This window comes from Ovis canadensis, chromosome 9 (assembly GCF_042477335.2).
Source record: "Ovis canadensis isolate MfBH-ARS-UI-01 breed Bighorn chromosome 9, ARS-UI_OviCan_v2, whole genome shotgun sequence".
NCBI classification, from domain to species: Eukaryota; Metazoa; Chordata; class Mammalia; order Artiodactyla; family Bovidae; genus Ovis; species Ovis canadensis.
Window position 1 is genome coordinate 61,633,684 of NC_091253.1, and position 15,534 is coordinate 61,649,217.

The following is a 15,534-nucleotide window of genomic DNA, read 5'->3' on the forward strand; positions in this document are numbered from 1 at the left end:
GGTATTTTAAGAAAATACTTAAGAGAGTAGGTTTAATAATATATTATATAATCCAAGGGTCACAAACCCATGTGTTCCTAAATCTTACAATTCCCTGAAGTTATCCTCACAACTGAACTTTTAAAACAACTGACTATAGGTCCCAGCCCCCCAAACTGAGCAGTATAGGTCCCTCTTTTTGCTTTACATCTCTCAAGATTTGTAACTATTATGCCTCTTAGTAATCTGATACTTATATCCTGTCTCTTGTCAATTTTGTCTATATTACATATCCTATGCCCTGTGGCTCTCTTTCTGCTTTGCCTCAAACATGTCATAAAATTCATTTATCTACTTCTAGTAACCACAAATATTATAAAGCAGTGTTGTATATCAGACTTTTATTCAAAATGAGGAGAGTCAAAAGAGTATAACAGAAAAGCATCAAATTAAAAAACATAGTCATCCTTTACCTTAAGCCTACTTCAGCCTTCACTGGGGGGTTCCCAGATGGTCCTAGTGGTAGAGGATCTGTCTGCCAGTGCAGGAGATGCAGGAGATGTGGGTTTGATCCCTGGATTAGGAAGATCACCTAGAGTATGAGCTGGAATTCCACTCCAGGATTCTTGCCTGGATTTGAATGCAGAGTTCCAAAGAATAGCAATAAGAGATAAGAAAGCCTTACTCTGTGCTCAATGCAAAGAAATAGAGGGAAACAATAGAATGGGAAAGACTGGAGATCTCTTCAAGAAAATTAGAGATACCAAGGGAACATTTCATACAAAGATGGGCTCAATGAGGACAGAAATGGTATGCACCTAACAGCAGCAGAAGATATTAAGAAGAGGTGGCAAGAATACACAGAAGAACTATACAAAAAAGATCTTCACGACCTGGATAATCATGATGGTGTGATCACTCACCTACAGCCAGACATCCTGGAATGTGATGTCAAGTGGGCCTTAGAAAGCATCACTATGAACAAAGCTAGTGGAGGTGATAGCATTCCAGTTGAGCTATTTCAAATCCTGAAAGATGATGCTGTGAAAGTGCTGCACTCAATATGTCAGCAAATTTGGAAACTCAGCAGTGGCCACAGGACTGGAAAAGGTCAGTTTTCATTCCAATTCCAAAGAAAGGCAGTGTCAAAGAATGCTGAAACTACTGCACAATTGCACTTATCTCACACACTACTGAAGTAATGCTGAAAATTCTCCAAGCCAGGCTCCAGCAATACGTGAACTATGAACTGCCAGATGTTCAAGCTAGATTTAGAAAAGATTTAGAAAAAACCAGAGATCAACTTGCCAACATCTGTTGGATCATCGAAGAAGCAAGAGAGTTCCAGAAAAACATCTCTTTCTGCTTTATTGACTATGCCAAAGCCTTTGACTATGTGGATCACAATAAACTGTGGAAAATTCTGAAAGAGATGGGAATACCAGATCACCTGAACTGCCTCTTGAGAAACCTGTATGCAGGTCAGGAAGCAACAGTTAGAACTGGACATGGAACAACAGACTGGTTCCAAATAGGAAAAGGAGTACGTCAAGGCTGTATATTGTCACCTTGCTTATTTAACTTATATGCAGAGTACATCATGAGAAACACTGGGATAGATGAACCACAAGCTGGAATCAAGTTTGCTTGGAAGAATATCAATAACCTCAGATATGCAGATGACACCACCCTTATGGCAGAAAGTGAAGAACTAAAGAGCCTCTTGATGAAGATGAAAGAAGAGAGTGAAAGAGTTGGCTTAAAGCTCAACATTCAGAAAACAAAGATCATGGCATCCAGTCTCATCACTTCACGGGAAATAGATGGGGAAACAGTGGAAACAGTGGCTGACTTTATTTTGGGGGGGGCTCCAAAATCACTGCAGATGGTGATTGCAGCCATGAAATTGAAAGATGCTTACTCCTTGGGAGGAAAGTTATGACCAGCCTAGACAGCTTACTAAAAAGCAGAGACCTTACTTTGTCAACAGAGGTCCGTCTAGTCAAGGCTATGGTTTTTCCAGTGGTCATGTATGGATGTGAGAGTTGGACTATAAAGAGGGCTGAGCGCCCTCTTTGATGGTTGTGAACTGTGGTGTTGGAGAAGACTCTTGAGAGTCCCTTGGACTGCAAGGAGATCCAACCAGTCCATCCTAAAGGAAATCAGTCCTGAATATTCACTGGAAGGACTGATGCTGAAGCTGAAACTCCAATACTTTGGCCACCTGATTCGAAGAGCTGACTCATTGGAAAAGACTGTGATGCTGGGAGGGATTGAGGGCAGGAGGAGAAGGGGACGACAGAGGATGAGATGGCTGGATGGCATCACTGACTCAATGGACATGGATTTGGGTGAACTCCAGGAGTTGGTGATGGACAGGGAATCCTGGCGTGCCATGGTTCATGAGGTAAGAAAGAGTCAGACATGAGTGAGCAACCAAACTGAACTGAATTCTGACCTGGAAAATTTCATGGGCAGAAGAGTTGGGTGGGCTACAGTGCATGGGGCCACAAAGTGTCAGATACAACTGAATGACTAAACACACAGCCTTCTCTGACATCACAAGTTTATCCCTGGTTGTGATTAGTCAGTCAGTCAGTTCAGTTGCTCAGTCGTGTCCAACTCTTTGTTACCCCATGAACTGCAGCATGCCAGGCTTCCCTGTCCATCACCAACTCCTGGAGTTTACCCAAACTCATGCCCATTGAGTTGGTGATGCCATCTAACCATCTAATTCTCTGTCATCCCCTTCTCTTCCTGCCTTCAATCTTTCCCAACATCAGGGTCTTTTCAAATGAGTCAGTTCTTCACATGGTGGCCAAAATACTGGAGTTTCAGCTTTACCATCAGTCCTTCCAATGAACACCCAGGACTGATTTCCCTTAGGATGGACTGGTTGGATCTCCTTGCAGTCCAAGGGACTCTCAAGAGTCTTCTCCAACACCACAGTTCAAAAGCATCAATTCTTCGAAGTTCAGCCCTCTTTATAGTCCAACTCTCACATCCATACCATATATGACCACTGGAAAAACCATAGCCTTGACTAGACAGACCTCTGTTGACAAAGTAATGTCTCTGCTTTTCAACACGCTGTCTAGGTTGGTCATAACTTTCCTTCCAGGGAGTAAACATCTTTTAATTTCATGGCTGCATTCACCATCTGCAGTGATTTTGGAGCCCCAAAAAATAAAGTCAGCCACTGTTTCCACTGTTTCTCCATCTATTTCACATGAAGTGGTGGGACCGGATGCCATGATCTTCGTTTTCTGAATGTTGAGCTTTAAGCCAACTCTTTCACTCTCCTCTTTCACCTTCATCAAAAGGCTTCTTGGTTCCTCTTCACTATCTGCCATAAGGGTGGTGTCATCTACATATCAGAGGTTATTGATATTTCTCCCGGCAATCTTGATTCCTGCAGCCCAGCATTTCTCATGATGTACTCTGCATATAAGTTAGATAAACAGGGTGACAATATATAGCCTTGACGTACTTCTTTTCCGATTTGGAACCAGTCTGTTTTTCCATGTCCAATTCTAACTGTTGCTTCCTGACCTGCATACAAGTTTCTCAAGAGGCAGGTCAGGTGGTCTGATATTCCATCTCTCCCAGAATCTTTCACAGTTTATTGTGATCCACACAGTCAAAGGCTTTGGCATAGTCAATAAAGCAGAAATAGATGTTTTTTCTGGAACTGTCTTGCTTTTTTGATGATCCAGCGGAATTTGGCAATTTGGTCTCTAGTTCCACTGCCTTTTCTAAAACCAGCTTGAACTTCTGAAATTTCATTGTTCACGTATTGCTGAAGCCTGGCTTGGAAAATTTTGAGTATTACTTCACTAGCATGTGAGATGAGTGCAACTGTGCGGTAGTTTGAGCATTCTTTGGCACCTGCTTTCTTTGGAATTGGAATGAAAACTGACCTTTTCCAGTCCTGTGGCCACTGCTGAGTTTTCCGAATTTGCTGACATATTGATTGCAGCACTTTCACAGCATTGTTTTTTAGGATTTGAAATAACTCATCTGGAATTCTATCACCTCCACTAGCTTTGTTTGTAGTGATACTTCCTAAGGCCCACTTGATTTCACATTCCAGGATGTCTGGCCATAGGTGAATGGTCACACCATCATGATTATCTGGGTTGTGAAGATCTTTTTTGTATAGCTCTTCTGTGTATTCTTGCCACCTCTTCTTAATTCCTTCTGCTTCTGTTTGCTTCCTACCATTTCTGTCCTTCACTGAGCCCATCTTTGCATGACTTGTTCCCTTGGTATCTCTAATTTTCTTGAAGAGATCTCTAATCTTTCCTATTCTGTTGTTTTCCTCCATTTCTTTTCATTGATTTCTGAGGAAAGCTTTCTTCTCTCTCCTTGCTATTCTTTTGGAACTCTTCATTCAAATGAGTATACCTTTCCTTTTCTCCTTTGCTTTTCACTTCTCTTCTTTTCACAGCTATTTGTAAGGCCTCCTCAGACAGCCATTTTGCTTTTTTGGTTGTGATTACCCCTCTGGACTTTTCCCTAAACCATGTAATTCATAAGCAGTTCTGTGTCCTCCTTGGTTCCCTCCCACAGTCATGCTCTTCAGATCTCATTAACCGGCATGGAAAAAAAACTCTCAGCAGCCACTCAAGAGTTTCCTTTTCCTCCATTTCTGTCTCCATGTTCCCTGCCTAACAGTGTCCATTCATGAGCACAGTCTCGGTGCGTTATTCATTCAGAACATCCAGTGTCCTTACCTTGTTTTGCTGACTCTTTTGCCTTGCAGAAGATGGAAGAACCATGGGTTCAAAATATTTAGGACAGTTGTTTAAATCTGTCCTTCCCTTAAAGATTGTTTGAAATTGAGCCCATAGCTTGGAGGACAGGGCAAAAATGTGCTGGGAGTTTTTCTTCCCTCTACTCCTGATTGTTTGCTGTGTGCATGTGTGCTCAGTCGCTCAGTCTCATCCAACTCTTTGCCACTCCATGGGCTCCTCTCTCCATGGAGTTATCTGGGCAAGAAGACTGGAGCGGGCTGCCATTTCCTCCTCCTGTTTACTGTGTATTAGGAGAAGGCAATGGCACCCCACTCCAGCACTCTTGCCTGGAGAATCCCAGGGACAGGGGAGCCTGGTGGACTGCCATCTATGAGGTCCCACAGAGTTGGACACGAGTGAAGCGACTTAGCAGCAGCAGCAGCAGCAGGGTAATATTTTGGTATATTGAAAAATATTGAGTGATGGTATTTTAAATCATTTTCTCCTTCGGACTGTGTTACATTTCTCATAATTTAGGCTTCCTGGTTTTAGTATTTAAGTCATATCATTTTAAGATTGCATATCATTCATATTCTAATTTATATTACTTTGATTTGAAATAAATATTTTGTTTTCTTTGATTTCTTATACTCCGTTAACTTTCTAATATTTTAGATGATTCTTTTAGTTTCTTAACATATACTTTAGTAGTTTTTATTTATTTTAATATTCATTATTTTTAATGAAAAAGTAACAGCAGATTTAGTTGACTTAAGGTCCATATAATACTAATTCAGTTAAGAGTTAAATTGCTTCTATTAAGATTAATTCTTTTTTTATTGAAATATAGTTGATTTACAATATTATGTTAGTTTCAGGTATAAAGCATAGTGATTCAGTATTTTTATAGGTTATACACAATTTTAAGTTATTACATAATAATGGTTATAGTTCTCTGTGCTGTACAATATATCTTGTGCTTATCTCTTCAGTAGTTTGCATAGTAGTTTATATCTCTTAATCTCCTCTGCTTGTGTGTTTGTGCTTAGGTGCCTCAGTCATATTCGACTCTTTGTGACCCCATGGACCACAGCCCACCAGGCTCCTCTGTCCATGGGATTCTCCAAGCAAGAATATTGGAGTGGGTTGCCATGCCCTCCTCCAGGGGATCTTCCTGACCTAGGGATCAAACCTGTATTTCCTGAGTCCCCTGTGCTGCAGGAGTTCTTTACTGCTGAGTCACTGGGGAAGCTCCTGATACTATCTTCACTCCCCCCTTTCCCCCCTCCCCACTGGTATCCAGTTTGTTCTTTGTATCCATGAGTCTCTACTGTTTTATTATGTACTTTGTTTTATCTTTTAGATTCTACATATAAATGACAATATACAGTATTTGTCTTCCTCTAACTTATTTCACTATGCATAATACTCTCTAGATTCATCTACGCAGTTGCAAATATTCTTTCTTTGGATTTATCAACTATTATCTATTTTAACTTATTAAAACTCTTTAAAAGCTACAAGTTTAAAAAACTATTATTTTAATTCTGTGTTATCTCTTTTATTTTAGCCTTTTTGCAGTCTCAACTTTAGTAGTCTTTCATTTTTGTCTTACTCATTGTATTGTTTTTATTTTACTGCTTTGTCATAATTATGCATTTTAATACTTCTGTCTTAATATTTTTCTGATTAAAAAGTTACACCTAATTTTAACCTTTCTTAAAACTTTAATTTTGTGCTTTGCTTTATAATTTTAACATTGCTGACTTTTTCTCATCTTTTACATTTAGTGTAAAGTGTAATAGTTCCTTAGTTTCTGTGACAGGTGTAGATGCTCCAAATGATGTTTGAGATATATTTTGAGAAAAGTAAGGCATTAGTTCCAGCTAATAGAACATAGGTTGATGGCAGAGGAAATGGCATTTCAAGGGCAAAAGATAATCTTCTTTGTTGAGGTCTTCCTAGGTGTCCAGTATGATGAAAGTGCTGCACTTGATAAGTCCCTTGATCTTCCCAACAGTCAAGCATAGATGGTATTATATCCAATTTACAAATAACAAGAGTTTCATGAAGACTAACTTTTCCTAGATTATCCAACCAATAGAAAATAGAAACCATGCCCATCTTACTAATTCCTACTTTCTCTTCATCACATTTACTCATTGAAATGGTGGACCAGGTGACTTAAACAGAACCAGAGCACACTGGTGCATAAACTGACTGGATGGTGACGTTCTTCATAAAACCATATTTGACATAACATGGATAAGTCTGCCTACTCTTTCAAAGTGGTTAAGAAAGGCAGGCAAGGGGCCTATCTTTTATGAGTCACTGTATCTCCTTGTGGGCTTCCCAGGTGGCTCTGTGGTAAAGAATCCGTCTGCCAGTGCAGGAGATGCAGGAGCTGTGGACTCCATTCCTGGGTCAGGAAGATCCCCTGGAGCAGGAAATAGAATCCCATTCCAGCACTTTTTCGCCTGGAAAATTCCATGGACAGAGGAGTTTGGCGGACTACAGTCCATGGGGTCACAGAAAGTCAGACACAACTGACCAACTAAGCATGCACACATATATACTTAACAGAATTTTTATACTGAGAGGAAAAATTGCAGAGACGTCTTCTAAAGACTTTTTTTCTCTCATGAAAATTCAAATGTTTAAATCTCATCCACTAACTTTTCTTTTTAACATTTGATAGAAAATGTATTTCTACCTAGTAAAGTAACTACTAATTGCAATTTAATTACCTTAAAAATATGTTCCTGGGAAACATGTCTATTTTACGAAATCACTGAGTTTGTTATAAATTTTTCTCCAGAATTTTAAACTAGTACTACTATGCTCTTTAAGCTTTCCACTACTTTATAAACACTCTTGTTGGCCACAGAGTATTTATAGAGTATATGCCAAACTTGATTCAACTAAGAGGCTGGGTTTGTTTTTCAGTATTTTGAAAACTGCATAAATTTTGATGATTGACACTCAGGGTGTGATTCTTTTTCCTGGACTGAAAAATAAATGAAATCTTTCTACTTTTGAATAATAAATACCCACAACTTAAACAGAGTAAGAGAGCTCTGGTTATTTGTTTTTCAAAGTGCATCACTATTAGAAAGTAGACTTAGAATAAACAGCCTTTTATGTTCATTTAATTTTAAAATTTCTCAGGGAAGATACTAGTGACTTATATTAATACTGTTATAGTTCCCCTAAAATTACCTATGCATCCCTTCTTAATCAGATTCATTAAATTCAGCATTATTACTAGTGTATATTTAGTTCTTCTGATATAACCATATGGGTTAGCTTGTCAAGTAAACAGCATATATGACTTAACACCATTAAGTTATATGCTTTGAATCTGATTCATTTATTACCCCTTAATGCATATATTTATGTATGACTGTAATCTTATATGTATTATATTGTTAATTGAATTTTAAAATAATTTGATTATATTACTAACAGCCTTTATCTTCAGAATTTGGGATTCTAAAACATTTTCAATAATTTAGTAACTTTCCCAAGTTTCTCACTGGCAAGCAGAAGCCAAAATATTTAATGCTTTAAAAATATCCATACAAGTCAGGTAGTTAGGTAAAGCAATAAGGACTGTCAAAAATACTGAAAAGTATACAGACATTAGGATAGTAAATACTGAAAAGAAATACCTTACATGTGATAATATAAATCACACTTGGAAAGTAAACCACATTTCATGAGATAAAATATTGTACAATGTTTTGTTTAGACAGGAGGTTCACTTTGTATTTAATCACAATGTCTCCTTAGTTTGGAGTTCTAGTAACTGCCCAGATAACCTTTCATAGCTTCACTTTTTTCTCTTTCTGTCTTTATTTTATTTGCTTTATTTTTGATTTTTTGTAAGGTTGTTGCTCAAGTAGTCTCTGAGTTGGATCTAGGAATTTGGGTGCAGAGGATTTCTTATAAAAAATCACCACTACTTTCACTACAATTAGAAATTAATCAAAATAAATGTTAGTAACTTACTTATTAAAAACAAACAAAAATATGTAAATAGACTGCTACATAGCAGAGAAATAATAAGAGCCATCCACATCCATTACTTATCCTGTCTCTGACTCCTGGTACTTAATTAGAATAATCTCAGGATAGAGATCACTATCTGTCTACATCACTAGTTACTACTTGTAGGTAATGATTTGACTTCATCGGTGTCCTCTTCAGTCTCTTGTTTTCAGGTTGATGTAGAAGGTGGTGTGAACAGAGAATATTGGTGTTAATATAAGCATCAGGCACCATCTCAACAAACAGGGTGTAAATGGAGCAAACTGAAGGCTCTTTCCAGATTTCAGCCCTGCTGTTCTCCCACAATGCCTTCCACTCTCCAGCAGATGTGCTCTCTGATGTCATAGGATGAGAGCTGGGGAGAGAGGACCTCTAAAATAGATTCATCAGGGTTAGCCCTTTGTTATGATTTTAGCCTATCACAGTTTGATTTTTTTATTTGTAAAATGATGGGAAATAAAATCAGCTTGGACCTTCTTCCCGAGTTGTTACCTCATAGAATGGAAACAGTTAAAGGTGACCCATTGCAGCACTGCAGGATTCAGGATGCAAATAACAGAAGGATTCCTCCTTGTTTAGACTATACATTTCCTTTCTTTTGACTTCCCTCTCAATTAAAAGTGGAGGGAGGGGGGTTCAGGATGGGGAACACGTGTATACCTGTGGCAGATACATGGTGATGTATGGGAAAACCAATACAGTATTGGAAAGTAATTAACCTCCAATTAAAATAAATAAATTTATTTTTTTAAAAAACTGAAAACTAAAAATAAAAATGATCACCAGCAGCTTGAGACTTACATCACATTTCAGTAATATTCCAAATCAACTAGAATGCCATTTCTTGATTATTCCAATAAAATTTCTGAGGATGGCTCTAATTTCAATCACATGCTTATCTATGCCTTTGTATCTATATTGATATAAGTGGGATACTCTGATTGGTCTGCTCTTGGGTTTTACCCAAATTTCTGTACATCAGGAAAGCCTACAGAAACTAAAACAAACGAAACACCCCTGGAGTAGGAAATGGCAGCCCACTCCAATATTCTTGCCTGGGATATCCCATGGACCGAGGAGCCTGGTGGGTTACAGTCTGTGGGGTCACACAGAGTCGGACACGACTGACAACTAGGCACACGAACAAACACCACAAAAAAAGAGAGAAAAAGCTCTCAACCAAAATGAGTGGCTACATATGCTGTGCAGATGAAAGTAACTGTAGTATTCTATAAAATATTGAAAAATGTTAAATGTTTTTGAAATAAAAATAGGAATTTTTGTAGAATATTTGCATTGGATTAGAATATAACCAGGGGAATCTTATTCTGAGAAACACTAGGACAAATTTTACAGGTCTCTTTGCAGATGTGTGTATATTTTAACAAGTTATGCTCAGATTGGATGAGTAAATTTGTAGCCTGTTTTTCCATTTACTATTAGGACAGCTAGTTGTCTAAAAACACTTGTAAAAATTCAATGACTATATATTTTTAAATGGATATAACATTATTTATTGCCATTCCCTATTTTTATTAAGTTTTTTTTTCATTGTTTGTAATGATGCACATTTTCAAGCACTGGGTTATTTCTGAATTAGAGATTAGTTTTGTAGATAAATTCCTAAAGTAAATGTTTATGTAACTCTTAATTCGTATTGACAGATGTATATCCTTAGTTGCCCTATTTTTAAATGTTGTCTTAGGCTCTCTTTTCATCTGACCCTGCATATTCTCCCATGGCAAACTAACACACTCCCATGACTTTAATTACCATCTTTTGTCAATTGTGTTACACTTGGAGGTCAAGAACTCAGGAGACAATTCTCAATTTAGATACGCAGGCTTAGCAACCTTTTGATTAACGCGTGTTAGTCAAATGATTGATATCCACATTTGGATGCTCAGTGGGCTACAAATTCACAACGTGTGCAAAATCTATGCTCTTTTTGATAGCCCTATCCTAAGGTGTGGACTCTATGGGATTTTTTTTTTTTTTTTTGCTTTCCTGATGGCTCAGATGGTAAAGAATCTGCCTGCAATGCAGGTTTGATCCCTGGGTTGGGAGGATCCCCTGGAGAAGGGAATGACAACCCACTCCAGTATTCTTGCCTGGAGAATTCTATAGACACAGGAGCCTGGCAGGCTACAGTCCATGCGGTTGTAAAGAGTCAGACATGACTGAGTGACTAACACTTCCTTTCTCAGGAATCCTTTCTTTAATGCCTTTAATCGCTGAAGTCACAGAATTTTCAGAGAGGTGGTTGGGATGCCTAGGCAAGTTTCTCCATAATAGTTCTTCACCTTTTTCTGAAGTAGATTTTAAATTTAAGGCCATAATAAAAATGAGCGCTGAATGTCTTTTTTTTTTTTTTACAACCCCGCTCATCAAAATAAAGAGCACATGAATTTGTTGTGTTGATTTATAAGTTATAAGTAAAGTCTTAGTACTGAAGAATTTGAGAAGTAAAATTACAGAAACCGCAATATAAAATTGACAAGTATAAACTTTTATATAAACTTAGATAACATGTTTAGTGTACAAAAGTATTTTCTGCTCCCTTGAATAAAAATTAAATCATGTCTTAATATAAAAAAAAATCTTCTCCCATCCCCAAATAAAAATTAAATGAAATCCAGTTAAATCATAATGTGAAAGGAGATGAAAACAGAGACCATGATTGAATTCCTATATAGGCACATTCTTAGAATACTCATGATTGTAATATGTTTCCTATTCAATATTGTGGTAATAGCTGAAATTTTAATATCAATCTAGAAAGCCATGAAATGAAGTGAAGTGTTAGTTGCTCAGTCGTGTCCAGCTCTTTGCAACCCCATGGGCTGTAGCTTGCCAAGCTCCTCTGTCCATGGGATTCTCCAGGCAAGAATACTGGAGTGGGTTGCCATTCCCTTCTCCAGGGTATCTTCCCAACCGAGGGATCAAACCTGGGTCTTCCACATTGCAGGCGGATTCTTTACTATCTGAGCCACCAGGGAAGTCCATACTTTCCCATATAATTATTATGGTTTGTTATTTTTTGTGTTTGTTGTTTTTATGTTTATAAATTTGATAGATATCCTTTTAGAATGGAGGCATCTTATATTCTCTAATTTTTCTTAAGGGAATGGACAAAAAGGAGTAGTTAAAACAATGATTTTATGAACATTAGCACTGATGTAGGTTGGAGGTTTTTGGCACTGGGTCTTCCTTGCTGTGTGTGGGCTTTCTCCAGTTGCTGTGAGTTGGGGCTGCTTTCTAGCTGAGTGTGCAGGCTTCTCACTGCGGTAGCTTCCCTTATTGCAGAGCATGGGCTCTGGAGTGCAGGCTCAGTAGCTGTGAACCCATGGGCTTAGTGACCCCAGGCCATGTGGGATCATCCCTGATCAGCGATTGAACCTGTGTCCTCTTCATTGAAAGGTGAATTCTTAACCACTGACCACCAGGGAAGTTCAGTTGGAATTTTTTATGTATTGAATTTGCAAAAAGCCATTTATTAATTTACTGAATAATTATTATAAATCCCAAGTTAATATTCTAAGAAAATTTATAACTTTTTTCATAACTCTTAATTCTCCAAAATGGATCTAGACTCTTTTGTTGTTACTCATGATTTCATACTTCTTTGTGGCTCAACTGATTAGATTTCAGGAGCTTGATTAAGGCTTCTTCTGGTCTGTCAGTAAGAGTAGACAGATGAAGATAGTGATATGTTCAAGTTTGTGGTTTTTTTTTTTTTTTCTCTTTTATGTGAACAATGGAAGACAGAATAGTCTACTAGCCTGAAACCACATCTTTCTTCCTTATGGTTATTTTATGTTAATGGATGTCTATTTTTTAAAATCAAATATAAGGCTCTATGAATATATAAATCATACCTTCTGGGTTGTCAGAAACCTATAGAAAATTGATGGCAAATAGTGCAGACATTTCTCAGTGTAAGATTAAATAAATGAAAACATAAATGCTTATGTATTTACTTGGAATAATTTATAAAAATTCCACCTTTATATTCATGAAAATCTTCAAATTTGAAGTCTCTTTGTAAATGTATTTGGTAGAAAATGATCAATAGAGAGAAGGGAGGTATTTATTAATACTGATTTTCAATCCACTACTTCACTTAAAGAAACAACATATTTCAGCTCAGTGTTTAAATATTACCTATAATTTTACATAATTAGACCATAAGAAGCTGGGACTTGAATTATATATTCTTAAGAAATTAAATAAACCTAATAAAGGCATATTATTAACTCTGATATCTCTTTAAAAATCTATTATGACTAAGTCTTGAGGGTAAGGTTCATTTTTGTTCATTTTTTTTTTTTTTGTCATTGTCCCATCTTTGAACACTTCTGAAACAACTGTGCAGGGATTTACCATGGAGTTACTCTAAGAGACTGCTTGACAATATGGCATCAAATCAAAAAACCATCTTAAGTAAGACTATAGGGGTTCTAACATTGAGCAATGCCAATGCCAGTGTCCATTTAGAATTTCTGTCCTTATGGGAGAGAATGGCCCTTGATAAATAATGTAGAACACATAATCCAAGTTTGATTAATCCATCCCGAGTGCATTTTCCTGTATGGTACCACACATATATTACTTTATTTGCTTCCCTGGTGGCTCAGGCGGTAAAGCGTCTGTCTACAATGCAGGAGACCTGGGTTCAATCCCTGGGTCGGGAAGATCCCCTGGAGAAGGAAATGGCAAACCACCCCAGTACTGTTGCCTGGAAAATCCCATGGACAGAGGAGCCTGGTAGGCTACAGTCCATAGGGTTGCAAAGAGTGGACACGACTGAGCACACTTCCACTTTCACTTCCACCACACATATATTACTTTATTCAAACTTTGGGTATCTTGTCTTAAATTATAACCTATGAAAACTGTTTAAAGTTCATATTTGATATATTACTATTGTGAGAGTTGGACTATAAAGAAAGCTGGGCACAGAAGAATTGATGCTTTTGAACTGTGGTATTGGAGAAGACTCTTGAGAGTCCTTTGGACTGCAAGGAGATCCAACCAGTCCATCCTAAAGGAAATCAGTCCTGGGTGTTCATTGGAAGGACTGATGTTGAAGCTGGAACTCCAATATTTTGGCCACCTGATGCGAAGAGCTGACTTATTTGAAAAGACCCTGATGTTGGGAAAGATTGAAGGCAGGAAGAGAAGGGGACGACAGTAGATGAGATGATTAGATGGCATCACCGACTCATTGGACATGAGTTTGGGTAAACTCCAGGAGTTGGTGATGGACAGGGAGGCCTGGCGTGCTGTGGTTCATGGGCTCACAAAGAGTCAGGACTGAGTGACTGAGCTGAACTGAACTATTGTGGTGAGTCCTGTAGCAGCTATGTTTGCCATTCTACAGGAAAAAATGCTTTGGATGAGACCACTTGGAACTAAAAGTCAACATGATGACATCGTCAGTACTAACTAGTGATGGGTGGTATCATGAATAAAGACACACCCCAGAGATATTGAGGGTTTGGTTTCAGGCCACTGCAGTAGGACAAATATTTCAATAAAGTAAGTCATATGAATTTTCAGGCTTCCAATTGCATGTAAAACATTATGTTCTGCTATACTGCAGTCTTTTAAGTGTGAACCACCATAAAAGAGACAAGAAACCTGTCTTAATTTAAAAAACACTTTATTTAAAAAATGCTGTCATCTGAGCTTTCAGCAATTCATAGTATTAACATAAAAAAATCACTGATCACAGATTACTATTATGAATATAATGGTAATTAAAAAGTTTGGGATATTGCAAGTATTAACAAAATGTGACAGAGACATGAAGTGAGTAAATACTGTTGAAAAAATGGCTCCAATGAGGTTGCAACAAGCCTTCAATTTGTAAAAAAAATAGAATATCTGTGAAGTACAACAAAGTATAATAAAAGGAGATACACTCAGATGGTAAAGAATCTGCCTGCAATGCAGGAAACCGTGGTTCAGTCTCTGGGTTGGAAAGATTCCCTGGAGAAGGGAATGGCTGCCCACTCCAGTATTCCGGCCTGGAGAATTCCATGGACAGAGGAGCCTGGTGGGCTACAGTCCATGGGGTGCAAAGAGTCAGATACGACTGAGCTACTAGTACTGCTTTGATGGGTGTGTATAACTTCAGACTTAGAAACCTTGTAACCAACTGGATTAAAGCTATGCAAGAAAACTAGCCGGACTGATTCACCTTGCATTACTTATGCAAGGTTGAAGTAAATTTAAGTTGCTCTTTTCAGTAAATATCTTGCATCATTTTTCTCTTCATCTCTCCAGTAACAGGAGAAGGTAACATTTTTCATGTTGGCATGAAGACTCTACACGTAAGACAACTGCTTCTGTCCTTGGCACCAACAGTGATAGACTCGGAAAGACAGCATATACAGGTGTCAGTGGCTGAAGTTTCCATGCCACTAAGATTCACAAAATCTTGACATTAATGTATTGAAATAGATGCTGGTGGATGCAAACTATTTGAAACACAAGGTCCTGAATTCAGTACAATATCAGAGGGAATTCTAATTTTGAAGGACAAGGCAAAAATAAAAGTTTTAAAAGAATTTGTAAAAGTTACTACAGTTTAATAATATCTCCATTTCTGTATTCATTTAAAACTTGTTTTACATGCTATAAAGTTAGGTTAAAAAAAACAAAAAACCTCAATGTTCATGAGAGATGATGACTGAGAGGTCAGAGAGCCATCAAGATGACCCAGGTAATAATGTATGCAAACCAAATATCAGATGAATCATGA